Here is a 22,970-nt window from a genome sequence, read left to right as displayed (position 1 = left end):
TTTTTTTTATTACAAATTATTTTCCTTTTATTTTTTATTTACATCACAGGTGGCCATTATATTGTCTTTTTTTATTGTTTAATATATTACATTTGTTTCCCTTTTCCTCCACTGATATCTCTCCGGCCACTCCCACCCCCAGCACATGCCCTGACCCTGCTACTGTCTGTGTCCATTGGTTATGCTTACATGCATGCATACAAGTCCTTTGGTTGATCTCTTACTCACCCTCACCTGCCTTCCTTCTGAGGTTTGATGGTCCGTTCTATGCTTGTCTGTCTCTGGATCTGTTTTTGTTCATCAGTTTATGTTGTTAATTATATCCCACAAATGAGTGAGAACATGTGATATTTATCTTTCTCTGACTTCCGCTGCCATTTTTAGTCCTGTTTCACCACCGTCTAAATGCAGGTTAGAGTGTTAAGAGCAGCCAGACATTACTTCTCCCTCCTTTATTTTATTTTGGAGAAGTAGGGGACAGTGTCTAAACTTCCCTGCTCTAGCTCTGACTTTTCTACCCTTGGATATGACCTCTAAGAGAGGATGAAGTTCACATCCAACCACTGCCTTTTTGCAGCACAGGGGTTACAGGATGGTGAGATCTAAAGGGGTCATGAATATAGGGAAATTCTGTGATCATTAAGGGCATATGACACTAAAGGCCTATGAGAAGCCATGTAGGATAAATGAAATCCATATTTTAGAAGATAAGTAGCAGTTGTGAACGAGGGCTGGTGATGGGGGCCACAGACAGGGATCCTAGGGTTAAGGGTGTCTGATAAGTTAAGAGACAAGTTCTGGGACAAACTGGTGGGAATGAAGAATAAAACCCAGGAGTCAAAGTAATTCTGGGGAAAGGTACACACATTAGTTGCAGATGAGAAATGGAAAAGGCTATCATCGAGGCAACTCCCTTGGAGTTTCTGTAGCTGCTTCTGGGGATCCTTCCTTATAGAGTCTCCTAAGCCCTGATGGTGAACAGGGTGGGGCCCACCATCCACCCCATCAGCAGCCTTTGTAAGAAGTGTTACTCAATGGAGGTGTCAATGGACTTTATGCTTGGTATTTGAAGGAAGGTAAGATAAACCACATATAGGGATTACCTTTTCAGGAGCTAATCCACATGAATCTCACAACCCTGTCTCCCTGCCACTCTGTCCCTAAAACAGAGTGTGCCAGGGCCCAGGGCAATAAACAGAGTAGCTGATGCTGTACCCTCCTGGCAGGGACTCCCTTTTGTTATTTTCTGTCCCCAGTCCTTCTATATCAATCTCTACACCATTCCATAATCTACCTGCACCCTCGTATTGGTATTTATTGTGAACTCTGTCCTTTGCAGATACTGTGGAACAAGGAGTGACAGGGCTTAGGGTGGCAGCCAATTCAGGATCATATTGCTGTCAGAGTTCTCTAGCCAAAAGTCCACCAGGAACCTGTTATCAAGCAAAGTTGTGCTCCCCACCCCCCCTCCCCATTACAGTGAGGCAAAATTTACACCATGAAGACCCATGGGGTGTCTCAGTAGGAGGACATTAGGAATGAAGTAATACAGAATTTGGCTTGCTTAAAGAGGGTTCAAGAAAACAGGAGATTGATACGGATTGTGTGCTCTCAGAAAGCAGGAATAATTCCATGATTAGATATCTTAATTTCTTCTGAAGAAAGAATACAGCAAGGCTAAAGCTGTAATTATTAAAGAAGCAGCAGTCACTCTTGTTAGCTAGTGGAAGAGGATGTTTGATAATTTTTTTGTGTGGTTTGCAAAGTGGTCTTATTTTTTGTCTCATTTTATCAAAGTATCCAAGTGATGGTTTATGGTCTTGGTATTCTGTGACATGGATTATATTCAGCAAGAGAATACTATAACCCAGCTGAGAGTACCAGGCTATTTCATGATGGAGAATGTTTGAATGGAAGGCAAGGCCAACCTGAAAGACTGCATATGTTTTCAATGAGACAGATAGAGAATACTAGAGTAGACAAAATCTGGTTTAGATGGAGCCAATGAGGATGGCCATACCAGTTATATAAATGAAAACCCTACAGAGCTTTGCTCATCTGAGTTGAGTGCATGGTGGGCACCACTGTGATATAAGGTAATGGAACCAGGGCTCAAACCCAGATCTGTGTCACTCCTGTGCACACTCTCCTAACTGTTCAGAATCAGAACTATCTTCTTTTATAGATGGGGACAGTACAGGGGATAGGATTTAATTTATTTGCAGGTAGGTGTCGTTTTTTTTGTGTGTAAGCAAGTGAGACAAGAGGCAGATCCTAGATTTCTATAGCCAGTTAAAGCTGGACAGGGATGGGATAAGTGAGTTGTGGCTGTTTATACTCATACAATGCACTATAGCACACACCTGAAATTTCTATACAAACATTTGCCAGGAATCAAATTTTCAACCATTTTCTTTTCATGATCAGAATAGTACCCAACTTTTTTTCAGTAGAAAGTCAATTTCCCTTCTGTTGAAGACCTTCACCTCTGCACTTCAAACTAACACCCTGTAAGTTTACTTTGAGATCAGACACATTTGTTTTGAGAATGTAGTGTTTAAACCATGTCTTGGTACATCACTAAATTAGTCAGATTCAATGTTTTGTTCCAGTTGATAATGAGTATGTGTGAAAGCAATTTAATTTTGTCCTCTATTTCTGCAGCCTAGAATTTGCATTACCTATAACTAAATCTGTTGATATGCAGACTTTTTAATATTCTTCCAAAGAAGGTTTTGGAGAAAGGTGGGAACTGTGTTTCTTCAATGTGTCTGCCAGGTTTTGCCAGTGAAATTTTTAATGGTTCATTTTAAAATTTAAATGATACATAGCTTTCTTCTATATTAAAAACAATATCCATGTGATATGGTTTAATACTTTAAAAATGAGTTGCCACAAATACAGTAAGTTGAAGTTAGATATTTAATAGGTTTCAAGTATCAGGAAGAGAACCCAAAATTTTAACCATCAGTGGATTGTGGGGTAGGTGGTTATTTGCATCCTTGAGTGTATTTTCCACACTGTCTAAACTGACTGTGATTCCTATTATGGTCAGAAACAAGGCCCATGACAGTATACCCAAGTGGGAAGAATAAGGACTTCAGAGTCAGAAAAACCTGGGTTTCAGTCTGGGCTCTGCCATTAACAGAATGGCAGGATAGGACACTAAACTCCTTGGGCCTCAGGCTCCCTATCTAGGGATTGAGGAGAGGACCCTGCTTCATAAGGTTGGGATGTGATGAAATATAAAAGGCATTGAAGGCCACACAGGTGCTTTGGCCTCCACCATACCTGGGATGTAAACTCAGTTTCCTCATCTGTAAAGAGGAAAATGCCATGTTGACCTTGCAGTTATATCAAAAGCATCAAATGTTATTCTGTATATTAAAAAATAAATCAATGTCATTTGATGCACACAGTGAGAATATGAAGAATGATAACATCCAACTAGTAGTTAACAGAGATTTTTGCTTGCTTCTTTAATTTCCTCCTCTTTTCCATATTCATTTAAATATTTTATTTGCTTTTAAAAATATGGGTTTTTTTTATTGATTTGAGAGAGAAGAGAAGGAAGAGGGAGAGAGAGAGAAACATCTATTGGCTGCTTTCTGCACTCTCCCCACTGGGGACCAAGCCCAATTCCCCAGCATGAGCCCTGACAGGGAATCTAACTAGCATGGGGTGCATAGGACAAAGTCAACCACCTGAGACATACCTGCTAGGGCCATTTAAATATTTTAGAATTATTATATTTAAAAGAGCATTCAATCAGGAATGTCCAGAAACTATGAAACTTAACGGCACAATAGTTGAAATACACAAATCCCTCCTGCATCCTTTACTTTCTTTTTTTTAAAATATATATTTTATTGATTTTTGTACAGAGAGGAAGGGAGAGAGATAGAGAGCTAGAAACATCGATGAGAGAGAGTCATCGATCAGCTGCCTCTTGCACACCCCCTACTGGGGATATGCCTGCAACCAAGGTACATGCCCTTGACGGGAATCGAACCCGGGTCCCTTCAGTCTCCAAGCCGACGCTCTATTCATTGAGCCAAACCGGTTTCGACTGCATCCTTTACTTTCACTGGTTACAAAAAGTAATAAAATTTTGAGCCCCAAACAAGTAATTATTTTGTATTTTTCTTTCCCTCAATCTATATTATGGTATAATACACACACACACACACACACACACACACACACACAGTGGCCAGATTATTATGATCTCTGAACACATAATAATATGGCCACTCAGTGTATATCCTATATAATAAAAGGCTAATATGCAAATTGTCCCCTCAACCAGGAGTTCACCCAGCAGGCAGTCTCCCCCTTCCCCTGGCCAGGCTGGCCGGACCTCACCCATGCATGAATTCAGGCACCGGGACTATATATTACACTGAGTTGCCAGATTATTATGTGTTCAGAGATCATAATTATCTGGCCACTTTATATATATATATATATATATATATATATATATATATATATATATATATATATAAATAGTATTTTCCAGAAATTTACTGTTATTGCCATTGCTACTTAAATGTCCATTGGTACATGATTCCATTGAAGATGGGTTCCCTGGTTCCTGCCCTGTACTACATACATTATCTCATTTATTCCTATGAGAAAGATAATTATCATTTCCATTCTCTAGAAGAGGAAACTGAGGCTCAAAAACAAGAAGCATATTGTCTAGGGTCATACAGCCACTGAAGACAAAGACTGAGATGGTAATGCTTTCTGACTGCCAACCCCATATTCCTTCCGGGATATCACCAAGTTTAGCTATAACATAATCATAGCTATAAATTATATGCTTACAGAATTGAAATAGTTTTATATTGGAAAAGCAGCAAGAAGTTGTGAAAGGAACTTATGTTTTAGGCTGAGCTCAGTTTTTAAAAAATATGTTTTTATTGATTTTTAGAGAAAGAGAAGAGAGAGGGAGGGGTAGAGAGAGAGAAATATCAATGGCAGAGAAACATTGATAGGCTGGCTCCTGCATGCCCCCTCCTGAGGATGAGCCTGCTACCCAAGCATGTGCTCTGATAGGGAATTGAACTGGCCAGGCTGCTTGGCTCAGTTTTTAAAAAGTGTACCCTATTTGTCCTTGCTTTCCTTTCCTTGTTGGTATAATGGGAACTATAGTTCTAGTCTCCGTTGGGTAAGGTTAGGATTAAAGGGTTTTAAAGATGCTGGCATGATGTAGGACTCTAAAAGAGTTCATTTCTCAAACCCAGGTCTTCTTTTCCCACTATAAAGCCTATGCTTTTACAAAAGTACCTCAGTAACCCAAGGAATAAATAAATCACAAAGTCCTATTCTGAGGCAACTTACCCCTTGTCTGCATGACACAACCCACAAAGCCAACCCAGCAATAAGCCAACCAATCCTTGAGTCTGGAAGCCCACATATTTTATTGTTCATATTTTTTATCTTCTTCAAGAAGACCCTTTAACATTTCATATAATACTTGTTTGGTGGTGATGAATTCTTTTTGCTTTTTCTTCTCTGGAAAGCTATATGTCCATCAATTCTAAATGACAGTTTTGCAGGATAGAGTAATCTTGTTTGTAGGTCCTTGCTTTTCATTACTTTGAATATTTCTTGCCACTCCCTTCTGGCCTGCAAAGTGTCTGATGAGAAATCAGCTGACAGGCTTATGGGAGCTCCCTTGAAGGTAATTAACTGGGGTTTTTTTGTTGGTTTTTTGTTTGTTTGTTTTGCTGCTTTTAAGATTCTCTCTTTGTCTCTAATCCTTGGCATTTTAATTATGATATGTCTTGGTGTGGGCCTCTTTGGGTTCCTCTTGTTTGGGACTCTGTGCTTTCTGGACTTCTATGTCTATTTCCTTCATCAAGTTAGGGAAGCTTTCTGTCATTTTTTCATATAGTTTTTCAATTTCTTCTCTCTTCTCTTTCTGGCACTCCCATGATATATTAGTATGCTTCAAGTTTTTCCAGAGGCTCCTTACACTCTATTCATAATTTTTTGTTCTTTTTCTTTTTGCTGTTCTGATTGGGTGTTTTGTTTGTTTGTTTGTTTGTTTTTTGCTTCCTTATATTCCAAATTGGTGATTTGATAATCAATTTCACCTATTCTACTATTGATTTCCTATAAATTATTCTCTATTTCAGTTAGTGTATCCTTCATTTCTGACTGAATCTTTCTTAGGCTGTTGAGATCCTCACTAAGTTCCTTGAGCATCTTTATAGCCAGTGTTTTGAACTCTGTCTCCATTTTGTTTAGTTATTTTTCTGGAGTTTTGCTCTGTGTTTTCATTTTGGCCATGTTTCTTTGTCTCCTCATTTTGGCCACCTCCCTCTGTGTTTTTTTTTTTTTTTTACATATTAAGTAGAGCTTCTGCATCTCACAGGTTTTGTAGCATGGCCTAATGAAGTAGGTGTCCTGTAGGGTTCAGAGGTACAGTCTCCCTGATGACCCCAGCTGGGCACTTGAAGTGTGCCTCCCATGTAGGCTGTACATCCTTCTATTGTAATTGAGCCTGATTGCTGTTGGCACATCAGTGAGAGGGATTTACTCAAGTTGCAAAGACTGGTTGTGATCACCGACCACCTTAGAAGACTAGCTGTCAGGGGCCCACCACACAGAGTGAGACTTGCTTCAGCAGAACTCTGGTACCTACTGAGTTCACCTCCTGAATGTGTCATTTGTGGAGGTGGATGGGTGGTGATGCTTTGAAGTGGTCTGAGGCTGTCCACTGGGTGTTCTGGTTCTGGGGCCTCCCAGAAGATGAAAGCTAAGTCAGTTACAGCTTAGTTCTGCATGGGGCCATCAGGCATAAGCTACAAATTGAACTATAGATGGCTATTACTTGTGCTGGGCTTGGAGATGCCCAAGCGAGGCCAAGCTGTGAACTAAGGCTGGCTGCTGCTAGTGCCAGACTTGGGGTCACTTAGTGAGTGGTTTAGAGCTTGCTGAGGCCAGATGCTGGTTGTTTGAGAGATTTTAGGAAAATCTGAAGCATGATCCAAGACAGGACATTCCTGTGGAAAAGCCACTAGAAACAGCTTAGGTGGGTCCAAAATTTGGATGGGGTAGGGTTTTACCTGGGTGAAGCTAACAGGGTTAGCCAGGCAGATGGAGTCTCAGATATGGTGCCCATCTCCTGGTTCTGTGGGGGAAGGACCCATCAAAGGAACAATAGCTTCTGCCTGTGCTTCTGTCTAGGGAATGCTGCTCCTCAGCTCTTGCTGTATGCCAAACAATTCAGTTCCTCCTTGTATGTCTTTAGTGCCTTTCGAGCTGCTGTGCCCAGGCTGGAGCTCAGAGAGAATGCATTCTAGTAAGTTGGTGTGTGGGCCCTTTAAGAGGAACTGTTTGGAACTCCAGCAGCCTAAGTCAACCTTCTAAAACCACACTGGTTTTTATAGCCAGAAGTTTTGGACACTTCTCTTCCTGGCACTGAAACCCTTAGTTGAAGGGCCTGGTATGTGATAGGGACCCCTTTATCCTCAGTGGGGTATCCACAACCAAGATATCACTCCTGATTTTTATCCACCACACATGGGTGTGGGACCAACTCTTTCATACCTCCTCCCCTCTTACCAGTCTTTATGTGACTTCTTATTTAACTTTATAGCTGTAAGACTTCCATTCAGCTTGATTTCAGGTAGTTCTGAAAGATGGTTGAAATTTTAATGTTGCCTTTATTTTTATTTAAGGGACATTTGATAGAAAAGAAACAGTCTCACTATGAATACTCTTTACTAAACTCCCAAAATTAATGTGGTTGAATATAAAGCATTCTTGTTCTCCCATTGAGACAATCCATTTTCATAGACTGGGAACAGGCACGGTTTGTCATGAATACAGAGTTTTAGTTTTAAGTGAAGAGGTTAATGAAAAGACAACAGACTTTCTGCTTGGAAACATGAACTTACTAGTATACATTAAACATTAAACTGAGAATTCCAATTTGACCTTCTAGTACAGTGATGCCAGATTTGCTCACTATGCACTAAGATGAGCAGAACTATGTAGTTTCTTTTCTCTGTATAACTGGTCTGCTCGTCCTCATTGGCTCTGATTACACCAAGCTTTGCCTAACTCAGTACTTTGTTTCCTTGAGAAGAAATAGTCTTTCAGGTTGGCCTTGTCCTCCATTTGTTCATTCTCCATCATGAGATTTTAATTATGTGGATGATTTTGGGATGGAATGGGGAGGCAAGGGGCAGTGTTGGCTTACTGGACCCTGTGACACTAGGTTGATCCCTGCACTGGTGACTGAGGTGTGACCAAACTTGCTTTGGCCCCAGCCCTTTCATCAATGCAGTGTTTTCATAGATAGTCAGTTCATTGTATCCTTAATATATATACAAATACATATGTAATGCATGTACATATAAATGGAAAATAACGATGAAGAAAATAGATATTATTAGTAGCAAAAATCCTGCCTAACAGTATTTTTATGGAGCATATCAGAAAAACTATAGAAAGTGTCAGACACATAATAGGTCTTTAAGAAATGTTAGAAATATTAGTTCAGAGTACTCTCTTCCATAAATGAAAGGATTTTTATGTACCATATTTTCCAGCGTATAAGATGACCCCTAATTTTACAGTTAAAACATAGGTTTAGGCCTATATTCGCTGTATAAGACTACCCCCCACTTCCGAGGCAACACCAGTTCTTTTTTTAATAGACTGCCTCTCTAACTCAGCCAATCCAAGCAGGTTTTTTATGCATGCAAATTATACATGTTCTGTATCCGAAGCTACACTGTGTTCTAGTAAAAAGCCTGCTCAGATTGGCCAGAGTCAGAGAGGCGGTCTATTAAAAAAAGTACTGGTGTTGCCTCGGAAGTGGGGGGTAGTCTTATACAGCGAATATAGGCCTAAACCTATGTTTTAACTGTAAAATTAGGGGGTCGTCTTATACGCCGGAAAATATGGTAACATAAATAGCACAAATGTAATAAAGAGCATATGATAATATATATACAAGACATGAAATGTCTTCACATTTATGAGCTTTTATGCTATATTTTGTTTTAGTATGTGTCTCCTGATGTAGTTGGGTAGAGGAAAGGATATTTGTGCTATTTATTTTTTATTTAAAAATTTTTAATACATATTTTATTGATTTCAGAGAAGAAAGAAGAGGGAGAGAGAGATAGAAACATCAATGATGTGAGAAAATCATTGATTGGCTGCCTCTTACAGGCCTCTACTGGGGATCAAGCCCACAACCTAGGCATGTGCCCCTGGCCAGAATCGAACCTGGGACCCCTCAATCCTCAGGCCAAAACTCCAACCACTGAGCCAAACCAGCCAGGGCTGTGCTATTTATTTTTATTATTTGATGAGTAATCTTGTCTCATTTTTACTCTTCAGTTTAACACCAGAGAAACAGAGGAACATATGCACTTACGCATACTCACTCCACACATGTAGAAAGGAATTGTAATTGTCTTTCCCCAGTGAGTATGTTCTGAAGGTAGTTGGAAATGAGAGTCTGGGAATGATCAGAGATAAGAGTGGGTGGACAAATGGACTCAGTCTAGCAGTACCCCTTATAATGGGGTTGAATAAATCAATGGTTGTGAGACTCAGCTTTGGGAATCATTATCAACAAATGAAACTGTATATACACTTTCAATCTTTATATACAGATATACACATGCATATATATAATAGATAAAATTTTCATATACATTTAGAACTATTCATATATGTTAATATATTTAATTAATATATATATACAATTTTCAAATATATTTAAGACTTCATTTTTTTCCTTTTTATTGAATTTATTGGGGTGACACTGGTTAACAAAATTATATAGGCTTTAGGTGCACATTCTACATTATCTATACACTTTATTGTGTGTTCACTACCCCAAGTCAAGAATCTGTCAGGACTATTCATTTCATATTACCTGTCACTACAAAAATTGATAGCTTTCTTTTGCAGTAAAATAACATACTGAGATAATCATCACCTGATGGCCAGATCCAGAACTACATCTCTCAACATTTCTTGGAGGTTATGCAAGGATTCAGGGAGGGTGGGTCCCTTGGTCTGACCGACTAGACAAGGCTTGCTTGAAATTTGAATGGGATAGGCAGGCCTTCCTGCAGAATCAGATGCTTTCTGATTCTCTCAGCTTCTGGCAGGAAGTTCCACATCTGTCTCATGAAGAGAAAGCTGTTAGCATGAGGGTGTGTGTCTCCATTTTTAGTCATATCCTTTTAGACATATTTGTTTTATACAAATATCCATAGGAATGGTATCAATAATAACTGAAATTATATTGTACACATATCATGTAACCAGTTTTTTTGTTTGTTTTTTAAATACATTTTTATTGATTTCAGAGAGGAAGGGAGAGGGAGAAAGAGAAACATCAATGATGAGAGAGAATCATTGATTGGCTGTCTCTTGCATCCCTTATTAGGGATCAAGCCTGCAACTCGGTCATGTGCCCTGACCAGGAATTGAACAGTGACTGTGGTTGATGCTCAACCACAACAACACCAGCTGGGCAAAACCATTGTGGTGTATTTTTTTCTTTACAATTAACTGGGAATTCATTTCTAGGTCAGTAGATTGATATGAAATTAGTTTCTGGGATTGGATCATAAGGTTGTTCTTTTTTTGTCCTGTTTTCACAAATTTATTTCATTTACTCCCAAAATTAGAAATGAGACAATAAAGATATGTATATGTGGAACTGAAATGATCCTGTATTCACCTTCTTTCTCTCTAGTGAGATATTCTCTGTTAATGGCGTGGAGTACATTCTGCAGATGGTTTTCTCAGATATTTATGTATAAAATACATGTACACTTTTTTTGTATGTGTTAAAATGAAATGACAGGAAACTTTATTAAGCGATTTACCTTTTTAAGCTAAGGATAAAATTACCTGCAATTTATTTGTATGTTTATTGTTGGGACATCTTTCATAAGTTTAATTGCATTCCTATAGTTTCTATGAGGTTTTTTTATTTTCATTTATTTACATTTCTCTTGGTTCAAGAGAGTTTCTGAGATATATGTGAATAATTCCCTCTCTAAATTTTTTATACATCTTGGAATCTTTAAGTCTCATTGATTTTTTATAATGAAATCAGTACAGTTCATTGTCAAAGTTTTGAAAATTGTTTATGCTGAGTTAAGGAATGAATCATGATTATATTTTATATACTTTTTAATAATCTCCATTCAAAGTAGAATTTGTTCATTTTGCCAAATGAATATTTTTCTTTGGAAAATAAAATTAAAATTGGAGGTTGGTGCCATCTGGTGACCGAATCCAGAATTGCAGCTTGGTACCACCTTCAGCAAGATGTTTAGGAAGAAGTGCAACAGGGAAAGAAAGAGGGCTTCCCTTGGAAAGCCAAAGGAAACCTTCTGGGCCTCATCTAGCAAAAGAAGTATTAAGTGGTGATGCAGACAGAACCCATGGATATAAATCCTGTGACAGGAAGTTTCATTTGGCCCTTCTCTCAAAACAAAGGCATGTGTGTAGTTATAAATATAAATGGTGTGCAACCTTTTTATTTTACAACTACAGGCCCAAAGCACAAAATTCATGCAAGAGTAGGCCTTCACAGCCCCGGCTGCCTCAGCTGGCCCTTGCAGCCCAGCTTCATCCAGAGTCCAGATGATCGTTTCACTGTTCTGCCTTTCAGTCAATTTGCATATTATGCTTTTATTATTATCAATATAGTTATCATCTTTTAATGTACAGAGTTATATTTTACATTATTAGTTTTGTAAACAGAAATATAACTAGGTTTATCTTATGTTGTCATAATTCTATCTTAGTTATTATGCAATTAAAAATTAGTGTAGCTGTGGCCCTGTTTCTGTTGGTTGGGCGTCATCTGGTGCACCAGGAGGCTGCCAGGGTTCTTCTCCTGGTCAAAGGCATTTTCTTGAGTTGTGGGCTAGATCCCAGGTTGGGACATGTAGGAGGCAGCAGATCGATGTTTCTCTCTCACATTGGTATTTTATCTTTCTCTTCATATCCCTTCCTTTCTAAAAATGAATAAGCTATTCTCTAAAACAAAAATCAGTGTACATGTTCCCCCAAGCCCCTGGAAAAACTATGAGATATACATTTATAAGAGAAATTATTTTGTATATCTCCTCTTCAATTTCTATTTCCCACCTCAACATAACCACTGAATATATTTGTTAATATTCTCTAGGTAGGTTAATATTCTCCATAGCTCCTGTGTAGGTTTGTTTATATTTTAAATATTAATATATGTATATTCTTATGAAAATATATATTCTTCAAAATTATATAATGTTGTATATAATGTTCTGTATCTTGTTTATATAGTTACTAGAGGTGTGGTGCATGAAATTCATGCACTGGGAGAGGGTGTCCCTCAGTCTGGCCTACAACGTCTCCAATTTGTGACCCCTCAGGGGATGTCTTACTGCTAATTTAGGGATCGGGCCTAAACCAGCAGTTGGACATCCTTCTCACAATCTGGGACCACTGGCTCCTAACCACTTGCCTGCCTGGTTGCCCCTAACTGCCTCTTCCTGCCATCCTGATCACCTCCTAACTGCTTGCTCAATCACACCAGCATGATTGTGCCCATAACTGCTTGCTCCCCTGTGCCAGTCTGATAGTGCCCTTAACTGCTTGCTCCCCTGCTGGCCTGATCATCCCTAACCATCTCTGCCTTGGCCCCTGCCACTGTGGCTTTGTCCAGAAGGAAGTCAGAGGATAAACCAAGGTGGCAGCATAGGTGAACACCTGAACTTGCTGCTTCACACAACCACTTCAAAACTACAACTAAAAGACAAAACGGATATCATCCACAACCACAGGAAGGCTGGCTGAGTGGAAATTCTACAACTAGAAGAAAAGAGAAAAGCACATTGAGACTTAGAGGAGATGCAAAAGTAAAGTGCAGAGGTATAGAGGTGTGCACATGGAAAGGGCTGGCAACTGAGGATGAGGTTGTCTTTTTCAATCTGTAGGGAGATACAAGCTCTCAAATGCTCTGAACTTCAGTTCCTGGTGAGTCTCTTGGAAGAAACTGGACTATCTGGATCCAGGGAAGAACTCAAGGGTGGCTTTCTAGCAGAGATGCTTGCAGCAATTACTGAGGGACACTGAGACCCAGGGACACTGAAGCCAAGACTGTCTGCTTAGCCTGGAGACTCTACTCCATCCAAGCTGAGCACAGAGGCTTTTGCAGTTTTGCAAGTCTTGTCTCATAAGGCTGTCTCCAGCACAGAAGTTCTCCCAGCATGGACACAGCTGATCCTCACAGCCAATTGGCCTGGACGTCAATTCCTCCCAGTGATACCAACAGCAATCAAGACTTAACTACAACAAGGCTATACATACAGTCCATAAAGGGGTGCTCCAAGAGTGTCCACCTCAGGTAATTAGGGAGGCTGAGCCACTGAGCCATATAGGACACATAGCACACAAAGATACTCTACAAACTCAGGAAAGCAGCAAAAATGTGGAGACAAAGAAACAGATCACAAACAAAAGAAATGGAGGAAAGCAAATGACTGGGTATAGAGTTCAAAACAATGGTTATAAGGTTTTTCAAGAATTTCTTAGAAAAGGCTGATAAATTTAGTGAGTCCCTTGAGAATATGAAAAAGGAACAACTAGAAATTAAACATATACTGACTTAAATAAAAAAATATTATACAGAGACCTAACAGCAGACTAGAGAAACACAAGAATCAAGTCAAAGATTTGAAATACAAAGAAGCAAAAAACACTCAACCAAAAAAGCAAAAAGAAAAAAGAATCCAAAAAGTTGAATATAGTGTAAGGAGCCTCTGGGTCAACTTCAAACATACCAACATCAGATTTATGGGGGTGCCAGAAGAAGAGAGAGAGCAAGATACTGAAAACCTATTTGAAGAAATAATGACTGCAAACTTCCTCCACCTCGTGAAAGAAATAGACTTATAAGTCCAGGAAGCGCACAGAACCCCAAACAAAAGGAATCCAAAGAGGACCACACCAAGACACATCATAATTAAAATGTCAAGGGCAAAAGACAAAGAGAGAATATTAAAACCAGCAAGAGAAAAACAGTTAGTTACCTACAAGGGAGTACCCATACAACTGTCAGTTGATTTCTCAACAGAAACTATGCAGGCCAGAAGGGAGTGGCAAGAAATATTCAAAGTGATGAACAGCAAGAACCTACAACCAAGATTACTCTATCCAGCAAAGCTATCATTTAGAATTGATGGTCAGAAAAGAGCTTCACATATAAGAAAAAGCTAAAGGACAGTTGCTATGATGTGCACTGACCACCAGGGGGCAGACTCTCTGATTGGTAGGTTAGCTTGCTGCTGGGGTCTGTGAAATCAGGACTGAGAGAGATGGGCCAGGCATGCGCTGGACCCTCCTGCAATCTCTCCCTTTCTGGCCAACCTCCAATATGGCTCCCCATCCCTGATTGTGCACTGGTGAGGTCTCTCAGACTGGCCTGTGCTCTCTCGTAATCCTGGACCCTTGGGGGATATCAGAGAGCTGGTTTCAGCCCAATCCCAAAGGCCAGGCTGAGGGATCCCACTGGTGCACAAATTTGTGCAGTGGGCCTCTAGTTTTACATATGTTTCATTGCTATTCATTTTCCTTCTTTTAATTACCTTTGAATCACTGTGTATATGTGTACATGACTCTTTCCATTAGTCAAATTTACTTACATAGAAATTAATGGCATAATAATTATGTGTAAATTATGTTGCAAATGTGTTATGTGTAGTGCAGAACCCTCCCTCTACACTGATCCTGTATCTACCTTATTTCCTCCTGCACAGACACTTTATGGGTGCTCTACTGGGAAGAGAGTAGTCTGGCATCTATACAGGACTTACCACTACTGAGCTGTGATGGTTCCTTCTGTCTTCAGGGAGATGATATACACTGGGAACACACTGTCTACTTCTGAGATCCAGGCCACTGCTTGAGGAACATTATATGTATGTGCATTGTGGTCCTTTTGCTCTAACCTCAATCAGTTTTGTCCACTGGCTTTCTCAGCATAGAATTGTAGCCATTTAAAAAGGTAGCTCATAATATGAATTACATATATTAAAATAAGAAAGAAGTAAAAATAGTCATTTCAGAATAGGGGTAATCATTATTTTATTGAAAATAATGTTCCATAACTAGTATTTGAAAATAACAGTTTTTGTTATTTGACTTAATTAGTATGTTAGGATAATAATCGTCTGGCCTGGACTCCCACCCCAAGCAGTGGATATTCCCCTTAAATACATTATCCTCCCTTCCCCCTCAGGTGTAACTAATTATCGGAATGAGGTGTTTATACATGGTGGAGCAAAGGTATGTTTACAATTGTTAATGTGGAAAATAACGAACTAATTAATAAATAATAATATAAGAATAAACTCTGTGTTTCATGTACTCACAACTGAATACCTACTTTTGCCCCACTCTGTACTCACCATAAATTGCTTTATACTTTTACTGTATATATGTGTGTGTGTGTGTGTATGCATCATTGTTTATTTGTGCTTCACAGATACTGTTTTTGTCTTATTATTTAAGAAATACACTTTGTAAAACTCTATCCTAGATAATGATTCTTCTGATGGATATAGGCAAAGTAAATCTAAAACCTTTTGGAAAGGATTACCATTATAGATGCTATTAAGAACATTTGTGAGGAGTTCAAGATGGCTGCCAATAGGAAGGCAGACTGCAAGATCATGCGTGAGTGAGAGAATAAAAGAAGAGTGTGTGGTCACAAGGTGAGTTTTATTTGTGAGTTGAGGGACAGCTATACTCCAAGGTACTGCAGGAGATTGCCAGATGGTGTTCCCCTGACCAGGCAGCCTCCACTGCTGCTGAAATCCCTCCCAGAGCATCCAGCTCTGATACAAAGACCACGCCATCTTGAAGGAGAGAGTGTATCTTATAGGAAGCCTAAAAATCCCAGGAATCTACAATAACATCACCCAGTGAACCCTGCGAACCCAGGAACTTCAGATCCCAAGCAAAGCAAATAGGCAGACTCAGAGGAACTCTGCACCTTCTCACGGAAAGGTCAGATTTCGCCTAAGATAAGGTGAGGTTTGTTGTCCAGGAAGGAAAGAGAAATGCGCACAACAGAAACTAGAGGATCTGGGGAAGTCTGCACCCCCCCTAAAAAAAAAAAAAAAAATCCGCGTTTGTTAGGGCTAGTGTGATCAGCGAATGTGGAAGGGGTGCTAACCGAAGGGAACTCTAAAAAGCATTACATAGATAAACTGGACACAAAAGGACAGCCTACAAATTCTAACAGTGTGCCTTCTGCTTAGACCCAAGGGGGAAAAAATACTGCACAGACTTGCAAGCAGCACCGGAGTTCACACACTTACTCTGACTCTTTTTTCTTTCTTTCTTTCTTTCTTTCTTTCTTTCTTTCTTTCTTTCTTTCTTTCTTTCTTTCTTTCTTCTTTCTTTCTTTCTTTCTCTCTCTCTCTCTCTCTCTCTCTCTCTCTCTCTCTCTCTCTCTCTCTCTCTCTCCTCTCTCTCTCTCTCTCTCTCTTTCTTCTTTCTTTCTTTCTTTTCCCTCTTTAAATCCTTGCTTTTGATTACTCAGCCCAATACATAGGATCACCCAATTGGGGACACTCTAAGAGACTGCAGGGAAAAGTTGTTTTTTTTGTTTTGTTTTGTTTTGTGGAACCTGGGGATCAGAGTGGGGAATAATGATCAGAAAACCAACTCTGGGGCAGCCCATTCCCCCAAACTGGTATTAAGTGCCACAAGGAAAACAAAATCTAAACACTAGCTAGAGAGAACTTATAGAGCGGGAGGTCAACCCAGAAACACTGCCACCCAGGGGTTGAGTCACAAATTGACTCTTGTGTAAACACAAATAAAAGAATAAAAGAAACAAAGAAGTACTGTCTGCTTGAAAATCAGGACTGTGGTTTGCAGCACAAAGGAGCAGTGGAATGCAGGGAACTTCAATACTGTCCTGACTAGGAAACAGGCGTGCCACACAGAACAGTAGAGGAAGTGAATAACCTTCACAACAGGACTTTTTTTTTTTTTTTCATCATTTACTTAAGAAACTATTTTTTTTCTTTTTTCCTCACTTGATTTTACCTTACTAATTATTACATTTTTATTTATTTCTTATTATTTTTTTAGTGTTGTTGTGAGGATTCCATTACTTTATTTTTTAAATAAATCTTTATTGCTCAGATTATTACAATTGTTTCTTCTTTTCCCCCCATAGCTCCTTTCACTCACTCTCCCCCACCCTCTGCCCTTACCTCCCCCCCACCATTGTCCTCATTCATAGGTGTATGATTTTAATCCAGTCTCTTCCTGCACACCCCACACCCCTTTCCCCCTGATAATTATCAATCCACTCCCTTTCTTTGCCCCTGATTATATTATATTCACAAGTTTATTCTGTTCCTCAGATTTTTAATTCACTTGATTTTTAGATTCACTTGCTGATATATATGTATTTGTTGATCATAATTTTTAACTTTTTTCTTCTTTTTCCTCTTCTTAAATAATACCTGTCAGCATTTCATATAATACTGGTTTGGTGGTGATGAACTCTTTTAGCTTTTTTTTTTTTTTTATCTGTGAAGCTCTTTATCTGACCTTCAATTCTGGATGATAAATTTGCTGGGTAGAATAATCTTGGTTGTAGGTTTTGCTATTCATCACTTTGAATATTTCTTGCCACTCCCTTCTGGCCTGCATAGTTTCTGTTGAGAAATCAGCTGATAGTCATATGGGTACTCCCTTATAGGTAACCAAATGCTTTTCTCTTGCTGCTTGTAAGATTCTCTTTGTCATTTGCCCTTGGCATTTTAATTATGATGTGTCTTGATGTGGTCCTCTTTGGATTCCCTTTGTTTAGGGTTCTGTGTGCTTCCTGGACTTGTAAGTCTATTTCTTTCACGAGGTGGGGGAAGTTTTCAGTCATTATTTCTTTTTATTTATTTATTTATTTGTTTGTTTGTTTTTTAAATTTTATTGATTATGGTATCACATAATTGTCTTCATCCCCCCATTCCCATCCAAAACCCCTCCCCACATACACTCCCACCCCCTATTGTCCATGGCCACTGGCTAGGCCCATAAGTCATTACTTCTTCAAAGAGGTTTTCAGTATCTTGTTCTCTCTCTTCTCTGGCACCCCCATAATTCTGATGTTGGTCCACTTGAAGTTGTCCCAGAGGCTCCTTACACTATCTTCAACTTTCTGGATTCTCTTTTCTTCTTGCTTCTCCAGAGGAGTGTCCTTTGGTTCTTTGTATTCTAAGTCTTTGACTTGATTCTTGTATTCCTCCAGTCTGCTATTGGGTCTCTATATAATATTTTTTATTTCAGTCAGTTTATGTTTAATTTATTGTTGGGTCTCATTAAATTTATTGGCCTTTTCTAAGAAATTCTTGAAAAACCTTATAACCATGGTTTTAAACTCTTTATCCAGTCTTTTGTTCGCCTCCATCTCTTTCCTTGTCTCGGCATTTTCGCTGCTTCCCAGAGTTGGCAGGATTGCTTTGTGTGTTTGGTGTCCCATATGGCCCAGTGGGTCAGCCTCCCCAATTACCTGAGGTAGACACTCTTGGTGCTCCCCTTTGTGGACTGTGTGTACAGCCTTGTTGTAGTTAAGTCTTGATTGTTGTTGGTATCACTGGGAGGAATTGATCTCCAGGCCTATTGGATGTATCAGCTGTGTCTACTCTGGGATCCTTCTGTATTGGAGACAGCCTTATGAGTCAAGACTTGCAAAACTGCAAAAGGCTCTGTGCTCAGCTTGGGTGGGGCGGAGTCTTAGGGCTGAGCAGATAGTCTTGGCTTCCTGTCAGCCCTGCCCTTGTGCATGCCTGAGTTTCCACCTGACCTCTGCCTTCCATGGCTCCCCTGAGTTTTCGGCTGACCATCTAGATTTCCCATGCAAGAGCGTGGGTGCCCCAGGGGCTTGCCTGGAATTGGGTTGGGTCTCTGTAGTTTGAAGCTTCTGACTCCTTCTGCTATGGAGAGGCCGTGGCAACCTCCACAGTCAGACCTCTCAGTGTGCACTCACTAGCATGCGCAACTGTAGACCTTGCCCGCTATGGCTCCTGGCTCCCTCAGTCTCCCAGTCTCTGAGTCTCTGGGTGCCTTTCTCTACAGTCCAGACTCCACCTGTATGAGCCTGAGTCCACGGAGTTTTGGCCAGGGTTGGGGTTCAGTGCAGTCGGAAAGGGTTCAGTGCAATCGGAGACTTCCTTTCCCCTTCTGCCTGCCAGGCATTCAGCTGCCCTTCCTCTCTATGCACGACAGTCTCCCTACCTCAACACTTTGCAGCTCCTAATCTGATCCATGAGCCTCTCTGCCTAGGTGCCCATAGCAGATGATTGGATCAAAAACTATGGTACATCTACACAATGGAATACTATGCTACCATAAAAAAGAAGGAATTCTCATCATTTGCAGCAACCTGGATAGAATTGGAGAACATCATGCTGAGTGAAATAATCCAGTCAATGAAAGGAAACACCACATGACCTCACTCATTTATGGATAATAAAAAACATTATAAACTGATGAACAAAAAGATAGATATAGAGACAGTAAAGCAACAAACAGACTGTCAAATTACAGCGGGGAGAATAGGGAGATATGGGGGAGATAAGAGATCAACTGAAGGACTTGTATATATGCGTATCAGCAAAACCAATGGACGACAAACTCTGGGGGGGGGCATGTATGGGCGTGGGGGGGCAATGGAAAGATATGTACACATATAATACCTTAATAAAAAAAAATAAACATCAACAAAACAACAAGAAAGCCCACTATATGAGCAAACATATTTGCAAATGTTATCAACTTATCATTGGGTTTAATCTCCAACATTTACAGGGAACACATACAACTTAACAAAAGGAAGATTAATGATCCAATAAAAAATGGGCACCGGACCTGAATGGAATCTTCTCAAAAGATGACAGAAGGAAGGCTAAGATATATATGAAAACATGCTCAAAATCACTAATTATCCAAGAGATGCAAATCAAAACGACAATGTGGTACCATCTTACACCTGTCAGAATGGCCATCATCAACAAATCAACTAATGCTGGCAAGGATGCGTAGAAAAAAGAACTCTCATGCACTGCTGGAAGGAATGTATACTGGTGCAGCCACTATGGAGAATAGTATGAAATGTTCTCAAAAAAACTAGAAATGGAACTTCCATTTGACCCAGTAATCCCACTCTTAGGAATATATCCTGAGAAACTAGAAACACAAATCAGAATGGGTATATGCACCCCTATGTTTATAGTAGCACAATTTACAATAGCTAAGATTTGGAAACAGCCTAGATGCCTGTCAGCAGATGACTGGATCAGAAAACAATGAAATACTATGCTGCCTTAAAAAAAGGAATTCTTACCATTTGCAACAACCTGGATGGGACTGGAGAGCATTATGCTAAGTTAAATAAGCCAGTCATTGAAAGAAAAATATCACATGATCTCACTCATTTATGGATAAAGAACATTATATTCTGATGAACAAAAAGATAGAATTACAGTGGCAGCAAACCATCAAACAGACTGTCAAATTACAGCGGGAAGGTTAAGGAGAGATGGGGAAGATAAGAGGTCAACCGAAGGACTTGTATGCATGCATATAAGCATAACCAATGAACGCAATACACTGTTGGGTGAGGGCATGTATGGGAATCGGGGGGGGGGGGCAATTGAAAGATATGTACACATGTAATACCTTCATTAAAAATGGAAAAATAAAAGATAATAAAATAAAAAGAATAAAAGATACACACAGACTGAGAGGTCAAGAACAACACAGGCATGTCTGTTTCACCACTCTTATTCAACATAGTGCTGGAAGTCCTATCCATAGCAATCAGATAAGAAAAAAAATAAATAAAAGGCATCCAAATTGGAACAGAGGAAGGAAAACTGTCATTATTCGCAGATTACATGATATTGTACACAAAAAAAACTGAAGACTCCACCATAAAACTATTAGATATAATAAATGAATTCAGCACAGTAGTAGGATACAAAATTAATATCCACAAATCAGTGGCATTTTATTTTTGTTATTTTTCGTTTTTCATGAACAGTGGCATTTTTATATACTAATAATGAACTCAGAGAAAAACTAAGAAAACAGTCTCATTTACCATTGCAACAAAAACAAAAAATAAAGTACCTAGAAATAAACTTAACCAAGGAGGTAAAATACCTGTACTCAAAAAACTAAAGGACATTGAAAAAAGAAATAGAGAAAGATACAAAGAAGTGGAAGCATATACAATGTCCATGTATTGAAATAATTAACATAATTAATATGTCCAAACTACCCAAAGCAATTTGTAGGTCAACACAATTCCTATTAAAATATCAATGGCAATTTCACAGATCTAGAATAAATATTTCAAAAATGTTTGTGATTCAGTCTAGGAAGGTTATATATTTCTCAGAACTTACCCATTTCTTCTAGGTTATTGAATTTGGTGGCATATGGTCTTTCATAGTATTCTTCTGCGATCCTTTGATCCTTTGTATTTCTCTGGGACCTGTGGTAACTTCTCTTTTATTCCTGGTTTTATTTGAATCTTTTCCCCTTTTTCCTTATTGAGTCTAACAAGCGGTTTGTCAATTTTATTATTCTTTTCAAATAACCAGCTCTCTGTTGCATTATTTTGAATAGTATTTTTGTTCTGTATTTCACTTAATTCTGCTCTAATTTTTATTATTTTTCTTCTGCTGATTAGAGCTGATTTTGTTTTTCTTTTTTCTAGTTCTTTAAGAATTAATGTTAGGTTGTTTACTTGGGATTTTTTTTTTGTACTTTGAGATATGCCAGTAATAATATAAGCTTTCCTCTTATTACTGTTTTTGTTGTATCTCAACATTTTTGACATGTTTTATTGTCATTCTCATTTATCTCTATATATCTCTTGATCTATTCTTATTTATTCTTTGACCCAGTTCTTTTTAGTAGCATGTTGTTTAATCTTCACATATTTGTGTTTCTTTCCACTTCCTTTTTGCAGTTGATTTATACTTTCAAAGTAATGTACTTAGATAATATACTTGGTATAATTTCAATCTTCTTAAGTTTCTTAAGAAGAGGTAGTGGAGAAATAGGAACCATAATTCACTGCTGGTGGGAATATAAACTGGTACAGCCACTATGGAAAACAGTATGGACGTTCCTCAAAAAATTAAGAATAGAGTTACCATGTGATCTAGCAACCTCTCTTCTGGGTATTTACTGGAAATATTTGAAAACATTTATTTGCAAAGATATATGCACCCCTATGCTCATTGCAGCATTATTCATGGTGGCCAAGACATGAGAAAAAAAAACCACAGTGTCCTTTGATAGATGACTGGATAAAGAAGATGTAGTACATATATATATATATATAGAAATACTACTCAGCCATAAGAACAGATAATGCTGCCATTTGCAACAAAAAGAATGGATCCCAAAAATAACATGCTAAGCAAAATAAGTCAGATAGATAAAAGTCCCACAGGACTGACCATAATCTGAGATTCCAGGTTATTGTTATTTGTTTGGAAATGAAAACAAAGAGCTAAACCCCTTCAAGCACATGGACACGGAGAACCCAGTGTCAGCTATCTGAGAAATGAAGTGGGAAGAGAGGCTGAGTTTGCTGAAGTGAGATCCCATCCACAGTGTTCCTTCAAAAAGAGGGGGTGCTTTACAGTGGATAGATGAAAAAATAAACACAAGAATGGTGAGAGGTGTGAAAAGGCACATTTACCAATCATCTGTGTGCAAATTGTAAACTTGTTCACAGTATGGTCTTTGAAAACATTCAGATGATTTAGAAGAAGTAAAATATATGGGTCCCCTCTTCCTTCCTTCCACAGCCCCTTGTGAAAGGTCCCAAGCCTACTTCTGTGGACCTCCAGATAGAACATCTCACTGATTCACACTGTCTC

The 22,970-nt window shown here is 39.0% G+C and overlaps 1 protein-coding gene and 1 pseudogene across 1 annotated transcript in view; one reads left to right on the top strand and one right to left on the bottom strand.

Moving 5' to 3' along the window:
• LOC118720247 overlaps window positions 1-3,338 on the bottom strand; it is a 29,108-nt pseudogene extending 25,770 nt beyond the window's left edge.
• BEX4 (brain expressed X-linked 4) overlaps window positions 1-22,970 on the top strand; it is a 667,575-nt gene that overhangs the window by 206,751 nt on the left and 437,854 nt on the right. The window contains exon 3 of the mRNA XM_045582416.1: window positions 16,809-16,814. The gene's annotated coding sequence lies outside the window, so the exon portion shown is untranslated. The remainder of the gene's footprint in view (window positions 1-16,808; window positions 16,815-22,970) is intronic.

The sequence above is a fragment of the Pipistrellus kuhlii genome, unplaced genomic scaffold (genome assembly GCF_014108245.1).
Source record: "Pipistrellus kuhlii isolate mPipKuh1 unplaced genomic scaffold, mPipKuh1.p scaffold_m20_p_16, whole genome shotgun sequence".
Classification (NCBI taxonomy): domain Eukaryota; kingdom Metazoa; phylum Chordata; class Mammalia; order Chiroptera; family Vespertilionidae; genus Pipistrellus; species Pipistrellus kuhlii.
Note: the sequence above shows the minus strand (reverse complement) of the source record. Positions and strands in the feature narration are given on the sequence as shown.